A 14,936-nucleotide genomic window follows, 5' to 3' on the forward strand; every position below is an offset into this window, starting at 1 on the left:
ACAGTGAATGGTCAAAGAACTCCCCTTTTCGTTTATCACCTACATTTTTCTATAAAATTATCTTCCAACGTACGACGAGGATGGGATTCGAACCCACGCGGGCATTGCCCAATGGATTAGCAGTCCATCGCCTTAACCTCTCGGCCACCTCGTCCACCTTCATAGCTTTTTTAGTAACTGTTACTTATTATTCACCTTCCTTCTCATGTCAAGTATTTTACACTTTCTTAAAATGTGATGTTTTTGTATTTGTGAAAGAGATAATAAGTAAGTGAATAATAACAAACAAAGTTTCTATTCATCCTTAACTACGTGCAGCAAACGAAGCTCATGTTCTCATACTTTCTCGCTGAGGAAATTTTCAAATAATCACTAGGAACGTTTTACTCGGAGACTTTAATTAAAACATTAAGAGTATGTTACTACCCCTACGCATTAAAGCTTCTATTCAATATTCATTTCATTTCGTGTACCTCGTCGTTAAGAATTCCAGATCGTTCTTTAATTAAAGTGCATTTAGAAGAGAAACATTCTCGATTTGTAGAGAAAAACTCACTAACAAACATAACTCGTTACGTGTCTTCCAATACTCATGTCGTAGACGTTTCACCACAGCAAATCACTTCCTCGTAGGAGCATTGAGAGAGCTAAAGCCTCTCCTTTTAACGCTTTAAATACACTTAGAGAGAGACGCGTTTACAAATGACGATTTAGAATCAGCTGAATCAAACGGGTTCACTCATTGTCCAAATAGAAATCAAGATAAATTTAATTCGTTCATAAGGGCTCACTGTTTTAAGTAATTATCACATAATCATATTTCTATATACACTTTCCTATGATAGTCAACAATTTGAAATATAACAGTGACCAACTACACACATATGTTGAACCTGAAATAATATTATTTAATAGAGTATCTTTCAAACAAAATAAATATTAGTTAACTACACCGAAATACGGAAATACATTTATCAGGCTCCGTTTGTAAACACTAAACACGCGGCCTCTCTACCAAAGGACTGAATATGTGACGAAATTTTCTTATCAGTGATTTAAATGTTGGTTACAGTTTTGCCGAAATTTTGAGTTCATAGCTATACGTCCCACATTAAATCGCTTTTGGGTGTTTCTTGATCGGTACTTATTTCACACATAAAGTGTTTTCGATTATATATCTCGACTTTTTCTGTCAGTTATCACCAACAAATCACAATAAAAAAATAAGAGAGTGATACTCGCTAGCAACACACGTTAGCTTTAAATTCGCAACGATATTATACCGAACACACCTGACTTTACAATACTAACAAGATTCGTTAAAATGTATAATGGTAGATATTTCTTTCTCATACAGTGCTTACTTCTTGCTTTCTAATACCGTCACGAAATTTATATTTTTTTTGTCATCACTCCGACATCAAGAATCGATATTTATGCCAGTAGGTTAAGTTGATATGACGAGAATTTAAACGCTCTTCAATTAGGATATTTTCATGAAATTTATTAAATATCTCTTGAAAAGTTTGCAAAGAAAACCGTCCGCTCTTACGATTGTTTTAAAACTCCAGCTAGAAACTTCAAGTGTTGTTTGCTTAGACTAACCAATACTAATGAAACGGCAAGTCTTTTCTCTTAATAGTTTTGTTACTTAAAAATCAGCTGTCCTTATGTCAGAATGGGGATTAACTTAAAATGTTCGCGCTTACTCCTACGTCGAGTTGTAGTGAAAACGTAAGACCGATAGTTCACATTAATATTTGAGTAAGCCTTTTTCAAACATTATCTTCAAATTTGTTCGTTTTCCTAATACAACTTTGCACCTGAGACTAATATTAACACAAAGTGAAGCTCATTCATTGATTAAAGAGAAAGTGTAATTAATTTGAAAAGAAATTTAAAAAATGTAAAGGTTAAATATGTTTCTCTGTCAAACACAGTTTCAGTTCTTTTCTTTCATACAGAAAGAAAGCGCAAGAAACTCTAAAATATGGAGATGCCATAAATCAGTTGCCTGGAAAGTTATTGCGTTCACAAACACTCGGGCATCGTACATTCACAGAAAATGTGTGACAGATTGTTTTAACGTACGTTCAAAAAGAGAAGTGAAATAAAGCTTATCTATGGCTCGAGTTACCAACAAACTGCGCGTGCAGAAGGTTGATTTGGCCGTACTACATATCTGAGCTTCATTTTACTTACAGCACTGGACTTTCTGTTCGAATGAATATTGCAAAATTGTATAATTTATTAGATTTTGTGAATACCTTTTAATATCTTTGTTCGGCTTGAATTTACGCACAGAATCAGCTACATTTATCAAAAGTGGAAAAGATGTTTAAAAGATATGAAAGTGTACGAATGGTTACATAAAAACGTGTTTTTAAAAGGAAGGAATAAGCATGGTGTAATTAAAGTTTCTTTGTACAACCTAACGGTGGAACGTGTCCAACATCGTGTTTTTGCCTATTTTCGTTTATTTTACCAGTTGTGAAAACATTAAGTCAGATGAATTAAACTTATTAAACGTTCTTTTGCTTGTCATATAATGATTAGAGACTCCTTGAATTCGAAATTTTAGAGGCAATACATGTACTATAAGGTATATTTATACGACGCTTGAAGAACGAGACATTCGTGAAGAGTCGTAACTTCTGGTCACTTCTCTTGTAATGGCGTGAAAAGGCAACAGGATTTCGTACTTTAGCTTTGTAGGTGAATCAAAATGCGGTGAAAAACACCCAAAGTGTTTTCAGTGCATAAACATCGTTGATTAGTTACTGTCCTTTCAAAATTAGAAATATCATAGAAACACTTTTGTACGTACCCATAAATTGTGTAACATCATGAACCCAGAAAAGCGAAGGAGGCACAGAGCGGTCACGTGTGAGGTTGTACATAGGAAGATTTATTACAAAATGCCTTTTCCCACTTGGATTCCTCAATTTCTGATGCACTCAGTCCTACACTTTCAATTTCTTTACATATTTTGTTCTCATTGTCTTGAGCTGTCTTCCAAAGATTTATGCGTCCTTCAATGATTTGTTTTCATATACTGTACGTATAACATTATTGTGGATGTGCGTCGTAATTTTACGTTACGTGTAAATAGCAGCGTGTTTGAGTACATATTCTTCGCTTATGGCGTGTGTGCAAATTTGAAGTGTGCACGTGTGCTATGCATGGGATGGAAAGAGTGAAAAGTCAATGGATGATGTATTTTTCGTTGTGGTTTGTTAACTACCAGTGGTTGATAAATAATTTCATAAACTTTTTTACGGTAGCATTATCATGTAATTCCTCTATTTGGTGCAGTTATGACTTCAGTGAGTTTCATCGCTAGAAGCTCTTATCAAAGTGAGACAGTCAATGAGACTGAGAAATGTTTTTCGTGAATTTTAGTATATGCTCCCTTGATGTTTTCAATTGGCTTTCTGACTTGTTGTTTGGTTCGTGTGTCTTTATCACCTTCTGGTGTATCTCAAATCCGCTTGAAGATTTGATATTTGGTTCTTTAATGTGTATAAGAGTTTGTGTTGCAAGTTTTGTATATCCGCCCCATTCCTACACTTTTAGTAGTGAACTAAAGATATCGTTTCAAACTAAAGCACCAACTAATACAGAAATATGTGTAACTCAATTGTACGTTAATCGTTATTAAAACAACACGATAACTAGACATATTTTGGTATTTGAGTAATAACACAACCGACGAAATATGGTCAAAAAGGTAATGTTGAATTTGACAGTGTTATTCTCTTTCGCACTTTTTCGTTGCATCTTGCTTAACGTGTATTTCTGTTTGGAAATTAACAGTGAATGGTCAAAGAACTCCCCTTTTCGTTTATCACCTACATTTTTCTATAAAATTATCTTCCAACGTACGACGAGGATGGGATTCGAACCCACGCGGGCATTGCCCAATGGATTAGCAGACCATCGCCTTAACCTCTCGGCCACCTCGTCCACCTTCATAGCTTTTTTAGTAACTGTTACTTATTATTCACCTTCCTTCTCATGTCAAGTATTTTACACTTTCTTAAAATGTGATGTTTTTGTATTTGTGAAAGAGATAATAAGTAAGTGAATAATAACAAACAAAGTTTCTATTCATCCTTAACTACGTGCAGCAAACGAAGCTCATGTTCTCATACTTTCTCGCTGAGGAAATTTTCAAATAATCACTAGGAACGTTTTACTCGGAGACTTTAATTAAAAACATTAAGAGTATGTTACTACCGCTACGCATTAAAGCTTCTATTCAATATTCATTTCATTTCGTGTACCTCGTCGTTAAGAATTCCAGATCGTTCTTTAATTAAAGTGCATTTAGAAAGAGAAACATTCTCGATTTGTAGAGAAAAACTCACTAACAAACATAACTCGTTACGTGTCTTCCAATACTCATGTCGTAGACGTTTCACCACAGCAAATCACTTCCTCGTAGGAGCATTGAGAGAGCTAAAGCCTCTCCTTTTAACGCTTTAAATACACTTAGAGAGAGACGCGTTTACAAATGACGATTTAGAATCAGCTGAATCAAACGGGTTCACTCATTGTCCAAATAGAAATCAAGATAAATTTAATTCGTTCATAAGGGCTCACTGTTTTAAGTAATTATCACATAATCATATTTCTATATACACTTTCCTATGATAGTCAACAATTTGAAATATAACAGTGACCAACTACACACATATGTTGAACCTGAAATAATATTATTTAATAGAGTATCTTTCAAACAAAATAAATATTAGTTAACTACACCGAAATACGGAAATACATTTATCAGGCTCCGTTTGTAAACACTAAACACGCGGCCTCTCTACCAAAGGACTGAATATGTGACGAAATTTTCTTATCAGTGATTTAAATGTTGGTTACAGTTTTGCCGAAATTTTGAGTTCATAGCTATACGTCCCACATTAAATCGCTTTTGGGTGTTTCTTGATCGGTACTTATTTCACACATAAAGTGTTTTCGATTATATATCTCGACTTTTTCTGTCAGTTATCACCAACAAATCACAATAAAAAAATAAGAGAGTGATACTCGCTAGCAACACACGTTAGCTTTAAATTCGCAACGATATTATACCGAACACACCTGACTTTACAATACTAACAAGATTCGTTAAAATGTATAATGGTAGATATTTCTTTCTCATACAGTGCTTACTTCTTGCTTTCTAATACCGTCACGAAATTTATATTTTTTTTTGTCATCACTCCGACATCAAGAATCGATATTTATGCCAGTAGGTTAAGTTGATATGACGAGAATTTAAACGCTCTTCAATTAGGATATTTTCATGAAATTTATTAAATATCTCTTGAAAAGTTTGCAAAGAAAACCGTCCGCTCTTACGATTGATTAAAAAAATTCAGCTAGAAACTTCAAGTGTTGTTTGCTTAGACTAACCAATACTAATGAAACGGCAAGTCTTTTCTCTTAATAGTTTTGTTACTTAAAAATCAGCTGTCCTTATGTCAGAATGGGGATTAACTTAAAATGTTCGCGCTTACTCCTACGTCGAGTTGTAGTGAAAACGTAAGACCGATAGTTCACATTAATATTTGAGTAAGCCTTTTTCAAACATTATCTTCAAATTTGTTCGTTTTCCTAATACAACTTTGCACCTGAGACTAATATTAACACAAAGTGAAGCTTTTGTGAAGAAAGTGAAGAAAATGCCTTTTCCCACTTGGATTCCTCAATTTCTGATGCACTCAGTCCTACACTTTCAATTTCTTTACATATTTTGTTCTCATTGTCTTGAGCTGTCTTCCAAAGATTTATGCGTCCTTCAATGATTTGTTTTCATATACTGTACGTATAACATTATTGTGGATGTGCGTCGTAATTTTACGTTACGTGTAAATAGCAGCGTGTTTGAGTACATATTCTTCGCTTATGGCGTGTGTGCAAATTTGAAGTGTGCACGTGTGCTATGCATGGGATGGAAAGAGTGAAAAGTCAATGGATGATGTATTTTTCGTTGTGGTTTGTTAACTACCAGTGGTTGATAAATAATTTCATAAACTTTTTTTACGGTAGCATTATCATGTAATTCCTCTATTTGGTGCAGTTATGACTTCAGTGAGTTTCATCGCTAGAAGCTCTTATCAAAGTGAGACAGTCAATGAGACTGAGAAATGTTTTTTCGTGAATTTTTAGTATATGCTCCCTTGATGTTTTCAATTGGCTTTCTGACTTGTTGTTTGGTTCGTGTGTCTTTATCACCTTCTGGTGTATCTCAAATCCGCTTGAAGATTTGATATTTGGTTCTTTAATGTGTATAAGAGTTTGTGTTGCAAGTTTTGTATATCCGCCCCATTCCTACACTTTTTAGTAGTGAACTAAAGATATCGTTTCAAACTAAAGCACCAACTAATACAGAAATATGTGTAACTCAATTGTACGTTAATCGTTATTAAAACAACACGATAACTAGACATATTTTGGTATTTGAGTAATAACACAACCGACGAAATATGGTCAAAAAGGTAATGTTGAATTTGACAGTGTTATTCTCTTTCGCACTTTTTCGTTGCATCTTGCTTAACGTGTATTTCTGTTTGGAAATTAACAGTGAATGGTCAAAGAACTCCCTTTTCGTTTATCACCTACATTTTTTCTATAAAATTATCTTCCAACGTACGACGAGGATGGGATTCGAACCCACGCGGGCATTGCCCAATGGATTAGCAGTCCATCGCCTTAACCTCTCGGCCACCTCGTCCACCTTCAAAGCTTTTTTAGTAACTGTTACTTATTATTCACCTTCCTTCTCATGTCAAGTATTTTACACTTTCTTAAAATGTGATGTTTTTGTATTTGTGAAAGAGACATCACTCCGACATCAAGAATCGATATTTATGCCAGTAGGTTAAGTTGATATGACGAGAATTTAAACGCTCTTCAATTAGGATATTTTCATGAAATTTATTAAATATCTCTTGAAAAGTTTGCAAAGAAAAACCGTCCGCTCTTACGATTGTTTTAAAAACTCCAGCTAGAAACTTCAAGTGTTGTTTGCTTAGACTAACCAATACTAATGAAACGGCAAGTCTTTTCTCTTAATAGTTTTGTTACTTAAAAATCAGCTGTCCTTATGTCAGAATGGGGATTAACTTAAAATGTTCGCGCTTACTCCTACGTCGAGTTGTAGTGAAAACGTAAGACCGATAGTTCACATTAATATTTGAGTAAGCCTTTTTCAAACATTATCTTCAAATTTGTTCGTTTTCCTAATACAACTTTGCACCTGAGACTAATATTAACACAAAGTGAAGCTCATTCATTGATTAAAGAGAAAGTGTAATTAATTTGAAAAGAAATTTAAAAAATGTAAAGGTTATATATGTTTCTCTGTCAAACACAGTTTCAGTTCTTTTATTTCATACAGAAAGAAAGCGCAAGAAACTCTAAAAATATGGAGATGCCATAAATCAGTTGCCTGGAAAGTTATTGCGTTCACAAACACTCGGGCATCGTACATTCACAGAAAATGTGTGACAGATTGTTTTAACGTACGTTCAAAAAGAGAAGTGAAATAAAGCTTATCTATGGCTCGAGTTACCAACAAACTGCGCGTGCAGAAGGTTGATTTGGTCGTACTACATAACTGAGCTTCATTTTACTTACAGCACTGGACTTTCTGTTCGAATGAATATTGCAAAATTGTATAATTTATTAGATTTTGTGAATACCTTTTAATATCTTTGTTCGGCTTGAATTTACGCACAGAATCAGCTACATTTATCAAAAGTGGAAAAGATGTTTAAAAAGATATGAAAGTGTACGAATGGTTACATAAAAACGTGTTTTTAAAAGGAAGGAATTAGCATGGTGTAAGTAAAGTTTCTTTGTACAACCTAACGGTGGAACGTGTCCAACATCGTGTTTTTGCCTATTTTCGTTTATTTTACCAGTTGTGAAAACATTAAGTCAGATGAATTAAACTTATTAAACGTTCTTTTGCTTGTCATATAATGATTAGAGACTCCTTGAATTCGAAATTTTAGAGGCAATACATGTACTATAAGGTATATTTATACGACGCTTGAAGAACGAGACATTCGTGAAGAGTCGTAACTTCTGGTCACTTCTCTTGTAATGGCGTGAAAATGCAACAGGATTTCGTACTTTAGCTTTGTAGGTGAATCAAAATGCGGTGAAAAACACCCAAAGTGTTTTCAGTGCATAAACATCGTTGATTAGTTACTGTCCTTTCAAAATTAGAAATATCATAGAAACACTTTTGTACGTACCCATAAATTGTGTAACATCATGAACCCAGAAAAGCGAAGGAGGCACAGAGCGGTCACGTGTGAGGTTGTACATAGGAAGATTTATTACAAAATGCCTTTTCCCACTTGGATTCCTCAATTTCTGATGCACTCAGTCCTACACTTTCAATTTCTTTACATATTTTGTTCTCATTGTCTTGAGCTGTCTTCCAAAGATTTATGCGTCCTTCAATGATTTGTTTTCATATACTGTACGTATAACATTATTGTGGATGTGCGTCGTAATTTTACGTTACGTGTAAATAGCAGCGTGTTTGAGTACATATTCTTCGCTTATGGCGTGTGTGCAAATTTGAAGTGTGCACGTGTGCTATGCATGGGATGGAAAGAGTGAAAAGTCAATGGATGATGTATTTTTCGTTGTGGTTTGTTAACTACCAGTGGTTGATAAATAATTTCATAAACTTTTTTTACGGTAGCATTATCATGTAATTCCTCTATTTGGTGCAGTTATGACTTCAGTGAGTTTCATCGCTAGAAGCTCTTATCAAAGTGAGACAGTCAATGAGACTGAGAAATGTTTTTTCGTGAATTTTTAGTATATGCTCCCTTGATGTTTTCAATTGGCTTTCTGACTTGTTGTTTGGTTCGTGTGTCTTTATCACCTTCTGGTGTATCTCAAATTCGCTTGAAGATTTGATATTTGGTTCTTTAATGTGTATAAGAGTTTGTGTTGCAAGTTTTGTATATCCGCCCCATTCCTACACTTTTTAGTAGTGAACTAAAGATATCGTTTCAAACTAAAGCACCAACTAATACAGAAATATGTGTAACTCAATTGTACGTTAATCGTTATTAAAACAACACGATAACTAGACATATTTTGGTATTTGAGTAATAACACAACCGACGAAATATGGTCAAAAAGGTAATGTTGAATTTGACAGTGTTATTCTCTTTCGCACTTTTTCGTTGCATCTTGCTTAACGTGTATTTCTGTTTGGAAATTAACAGTGAATGGTCAAAGAACTCCCCTTTTCGTTTATCACCTACATTTTTCTATAAAATTATCTTCCAACGTACGACGAGGATGGGATTCGAACCCACGCGGGCATTGCCCAATGGATTAGTAGTCCATCGCCTTAACCTCTCGGCCACCTCGTCCACCTTCATAGCTTTTTTAGTAACTGTTACTTATTATTCACCTTCCTTCTCATGTCAAGTATTTTACACTTTCTTAAAATGTGATGTTTTTGTATTTGTGAAAGAGATAATAAGTAAGTGAATAATAACAAACAAAGTTTCTATTCATCCTTAACTACGTGCAGCAAACGAAGCTCATGTTCTCATACTTTCTCGCTGAGGAAATTTTCAAATAATCACTAGGAACGTTTTACTCGGAGACTTTAATTAAAAACATTAAGAGTATGTTACTACCGCTACGCATTAAAGCTTCTATTCAATATTCATTTCATTTCGTGTACCTCGTCGTTAAGAATTCCAGATCGTTCTTTAATTAAAGTGCATTTAGAAAGAGAAACATTCTCGATTTGTAGAGAAAAACTCACTAACAAACATAACTCGTTACGTGTCTTCCAATACTCATGTCGTAGACGTTTCACCACAGCAAATCACTTCCTCGTAGGAGCATTGAGAGAGCTAAAGCCTCTCCTTTTAACGCTTTAAATACACTTAGAGAGAGACGCGTTTACAAATGACGATTTAGAATCAGCTGAATCAAACGGGTTCACTCATTGTCCAAATAGAAATCAAGATAAATTTAATTCGTTCATAAGGGCTCACTGTTTTAAGTAATTATCACATAATCATATTTCTATATACACTTTCCTATGATAGTCAACAATTTGAAATATAACAGTGACCAACTACACACATATGTTGAACCTGAAATAATATTATTTAATAGAGTATCTTTCAAACAAAATAAATATTAGTTAACTACACCGAAATACGGAAATACATTTATCAGGCTCCGTTTGTAAACACTAAACACGCGGCCTCTCTACCAAAGGACTGAATATGTGACGAAATTTTCTTATCAGTGATTTAAATGTTGGTTACAGTTTTGCCGAAATTTTGAGTTCATAGCTATACGTCCCACATTAAATCGCTTTTGGGTGTTTCTTGATCGGTACTTATTTCACACATAAAGTGTTTTCGATTATATATCTCGACTTTTTCTGTCAGTTATCACCAACAAATCACAATAAAAAAATAAGAGAGTGATACTCGCTAGCAACACACGTTAGCTTTAAATTCGCAACGATATTATACCGAACACACCTGACTTTACAATACTAACAAGATTCGTTAAAATGTATAATGGTAGATATTTCTTTCTCATACAGTGCTTACTTCTTGCTTTCTAATACCGTCACGAAATTTATATTTTTTTTTGTCATCACTCCGACATCAAGAATCGATATTTATGCCAGTAGGTTAAGTTGATATGACGAGAATTTAAACGCTCTTTAATTAGGATATTTTCATGAAATTTATTAAATATCTCTTGAAAAGTTTGCAAAGAAAAACCGTCCGCTCTTACGATTGATTAAAAAAATTCAGCTAGAAACTTCAAGTGTTGTTTGCTTAGACTAACCAATACTAATGAAACGGCAAGTCTTTTCTCTTAATAGTTTTGTTACTTAAAAATCAGCTGTCCTTATGTCAGAATGGGGATTAACTTAAAATGTTCGCGCTTACTCCTACGTCGAGTTGTAGTGAAAACGTAAGACCGATAGTTCACATTAATATTTGAGTAAGCCTTTTTCAAACATTATCTTCAAATTTGTTCGTTTTCCTAATACAACTTTGCACCTGAGACTAATATTAACACAAAGTGAAGCTTTTGTGAAGAAAGTGAAGAAAATGCCTTTTCCCACTTGGATTCCTCAATTTCTGATGCACTCAGTCCTACACTTTCAATTTCTTTACATATTTTGTTCTCATTGTCTTGAGCTGTCTTCCAAAGATTTATGCGTCCTTCAATGATTTGTTTTCATATACTGTACGTATAACATTATTGTGGATGTGCGTCGTAATTTTACGTTACGTGTAAATAGCAGCGTGTTTGAGTACATATTCTTCGCTTATGGCGTGTGTGCAAATTTGAAGTGTGCACGTGTGCTATGCATGGGATGGAAAGAGTGAAAAGTCAATGGATGATGTATTTTTTCGTTGTGGTTTGTTAACTACCAGTGGTTGATAAATAATTTCATAAACTTTTTTTACGGTAGCATTATCATGTAATTCCTCTATTTGGTGCAGTTATGACTTCAGTGAGTTTCATCGCTAGAAGCTCTTATCAAAGTGAGACAGTCAATGAGACTGAGAAATGTTTTTCGTGAATTTTTAGTATATGCTCCCTTGATGTTTTCAATTGGCTTTCTGACTTGTTGTTTGGTTCGTGTGTCTTTATCACCTTCTGGTGTATCTCAAATCCGCTTGAAGATTTGATATTTGGTTCTTTAATGTGTATAAGAGTTTGTGTTGCAAGTTTTGTATATCCGCCCCATTCCTACACTTTTAGTAGTGAACTAAAGATATCGTTTCAAACTAAAGCACCAACTAATACAGAAATATGTGTAACTCAATTGTACGTTAATCGTTATTAAAACAACACGATAACTAGACATATTTTGGTATTTGAGTAATAACACAACCGACGAAATATGGTCAAAAAGGTAATGTTGAATTTGACAGTGTTATTCTCTTTCGCACTTTTTCGTTGCATCTTGCTTAACGTGTATTTCTGTTTGGAAATTAACAGTGAATGGTCAAAGAACTCCCCTTTTCGTTTATCACCTACATTTTTCTATAAAATTATCTTCCAACGTACGACGAGGATGGGATTCGAACCCACGCGGGCATTGCCCAATGGATTAGCAGTCCATCGCCTTAACCTCTCGGCCACCTCGTCCACCTTCAAAGCTTTTTTAGTAACTGTTACTTATTATTCACCTTCCTTCTCATGTCAAGTATTTTACACTTTCTTAAAATGTGATGTTTTTGTATTTGTGAAAGAGACATCACTCCGACATCAAGAATCGATATTTATGCCAGTAGGTTAAGTTGATATGACGAGAATTTAAACGCTCTTCAATTAGGATATTTTCATGAAATTTATTAAATATCTCTTGAAAAGTTTGCAAAGAAAAACCGTCCGCTCTTACGATTGTTTTAAAAACTCCAGCTAGAAACTTCAAGTGTTGTTTGCTTAGACTAACCAATACTAATGAAACGGCAAGTCTTTTCTCTTAATAGTTTTGTTACTTAAAAATCAGCTGTCCTTATGTCAGAATGGGGATTAACTTAAAATGTTCGCGCTTACTCCTACGTCGAGTTGTAGTGAAAACGTAAGACCGATAGTTCACATTAATATTTGAGTAAGCCTTTTTCAAACATTATCTTCAAATTTGTTCGTTTTCCTAATACAACTTTGCACCTGAGACTAATATTAACACAAAGTGAAGCTCATTCATTGATTAAAAGAGAAAGTGTAATTAATTTGAAAAGAAATTTAAAAAAATGTAAAGGTTATATATGTTTCTCTGTCAAACACAGTTTCAGTTCTTTTATTTCATACAGAAAGAAAGCGCAAGAAACTCTAAAAATATGGAGATGCCATAAATCAGTTGCCTGGAAAGTTATTGCGTTCACAAACACTCGGGCATCGTACATTCACAGAAAATGTGTGACAGATTGTTTTAACGTACGTTCAAAAAGAGAAGTGAAATAAAGCTTATCTATGGCTCGAGTTACCAACAAACTGCGCGTGCAGAAGGTTGATTTGGTCGTACTACATAACTGAGCTTCATTTTACTTACAGCACTGGACTTTCTGTTCGAATGAATATTGCAAAATTGTATAATTTATTAGATTTTGTGAATACCTTTTAATACCTTTGTTCGGCTTGAATTTACGCACAGAATCAGCTACATTTATCAAAAGTGGAAAAGATGTTTAAAAAGATATGAAAGTGTACGAATGGTTACATAAAAACGTGTTTTTAAAAGGAAGGAATTAGCATGGTGTAAGTAAAGTTTCTTTGTACAACCTAACGGTGGAACGTGTCCAACATCGTGTTTTTGCCTATTTTCGTTTATTTTACCAGTTGTGAAAACATTAAGTCAGATGAATTAAACTTATTAAACGTTCTTTTGCTTGTCATATAATGATTAGAGACTCCTTGAATTCGAAATTTTAGAGGCAATACATGTACTATAAGGTATATTTATACGACGCTTGAAGAACGAGACATTCGTGAAGAGTCGTAACTTCTGGTCACTTCTCTTGTAATGGCGTGAAAATGCAACAGGATTTCGTACTTTAGCTTTGTAGGTGAATCAAAATGCGGTGAAAAACACCCAAAGTGTTTTCAGTGCATAAACATCGTTGATTAGTTACTGTCCTTTCAAAATTAGAAATATCATAGAAACACTTTTGTACGTACCCATAAATTGTGTAACATCATGAACCCAGAAAAGCGAAGGAGGCACAGAGCGGTCACGTGTGAGGTTGTACATAGGAAGATTTATTACAAAATGCCTTTTCCCACTTGGATTCCTCAATTTCTGATGCACTCAGTCCTACACTTTCAATTTCTTTACATATTTTGTTCTCATTGTCTTGAGCTGTCTTCCAAAGATTTATGCGTCCTTCAATGATTTGTTTTCATATACTGTACGTATAACATTATTGTGGATGTGCGTCGTAATTTTACGTTACGTGTAAATAGCAGCGTGTTTGAGTACATATTCTTCGCTTATGGCGTGTGTGCAAATTTGAAGTGTGCACGTGTGCTATACATGGGATGAAAAGAGTGAAAAGTCAATGGATGATGTATTTTTCGTTGTGGTTTGTTAACTACCAGTGGTTGATAAATAATTTCATAAACTTTTTTACGGTAGCATTATCATGTAATTCCTCTATTTGGTGCAGTTATGACTTCAGTGAGTTTCATCGCTAGAAGCTCTTATCAAAGTGAGACAGTCAATGAGACTGAGAAATGTTTTTTCGTGAATTTTTAGAATATGCTCCCTTGATGTTTTCAATTGGCTTTCTGACTTGTTGTTTGATACGTGTGTCTTTATCACTTTCTGGTGTATCTCAAATCCACTTGAAGATTTGATATTTGGTTCTTTAATGTGTATAAGAGTTTGTGTTGCAAGTTTTGTATATCCGCCCCATTCCTACACTTTTTAATAGTGAACTAAAGATATCGTTTCAAACCAAAGGACCAACTAATACAGAAATATGTGTAACTCAATTGTACGTTAATCGTTATTAAAACAACACGATAACGAGACATATTTTGGTATTTGAGTAATAACACAACCGAAGAAATATGGTCAAAAAGTTAATGTTGAATATGACAGTGTTATTCTCTTTCGCCCTTTTTCGTTGCATCTTGCCTAACGTGTATTTCAGTTTGGAAATTAACAGTAAATGGTCAAAGAACTCCCCTTTTCGTTTATCACCTAATTTTTCTATAAAATTATATCCCAACGTCCGACGAGGATGGGATTCGAACCCACGCGGGCATTACTTAAACTGTAAAAATTAAACCTTTTAACATAAATACAGTTATTTCAATATAGGAAAATATAACATCTTTTAACAATGAGAGTAAAGTTTCGTTTGAATTTCGTGCAAAGCTACTCG

The 14,936-nt window shown here is 34.3% G+C and overlaps 5 non-coding genes across 5 annotated transcripts; all 5 read right to left on the reverse strand.

The window, feature by feature from the left end:
- Positions 1-72: 72 nt before the first annotated feature.
- On the reverse strand, positions 73-154 carry TRNAS-GCU (transfer RNA serine (anticodon GCU)). The gene has a single exon. It is a non-coding gene; the product is annotated as a tRNA-Ser (tRNA).
- A 3,730-nt stretch (positions 155-3,884) lies between these two features.
- TRNAS-GCU (transfer RNA serine (anticodon GCU)) lies at positions 3,885-3,966 on the reverse strand. The gene has a single exon. It is a non-coding gene; the product is annotated as a tRNA-Ser (tRNA).
- A 2,694-nt stretch (positions 3,967-6,660) lies between these two features.
- Positions 6,661-6,742, reverse strand: TRNAS-GCU (transfer RNA serine (anticodon GCU)). Its single transcript has one exon. It is a non-coding gene; the product is annotated as a tRNA-Ser (tRNA).
- A 2,592-nt stretch (positions 6,743-9,334) lies between these two features.
- On the reverse strand, positions 9,335-9,416 carry TRNAS-ACU (transfer RNA serine (anticodon ACU)). The gene has a single exon. It is a non-coding gene; the product is annotated as a tRNA-Ser (tRNA).
- A 2,694-nt stretch (positions 9,417-12,110) lies between these two features.
- TRNAS-GCU (transfer RNA serine (anticodon GCU)) lies at positions 12,111-12,192 on the reverse strand. The gene has a single exon. It is a non-coding gene; the product is annotated as a tRNA-Ser (tRNA).
- Positions 12,193-14,936: the final 2,744 nt, after the last annotated feature.

This window comes from Tachypleus tridentatus, chromosome 13 (assembly GCF_004210375.1).
Source record: "Tachypleus tridentatus isolate NWPU-2018 chromosome 13, ASM421037v1, whole genome shotgun sequence".
NCBI classification, from domain to species: Eukaryota; Metazoa; Arthropoda; class Merostomata; order Xiphosura; family Limulidae; genus Tachypleus; species Tachypleus tridentatus.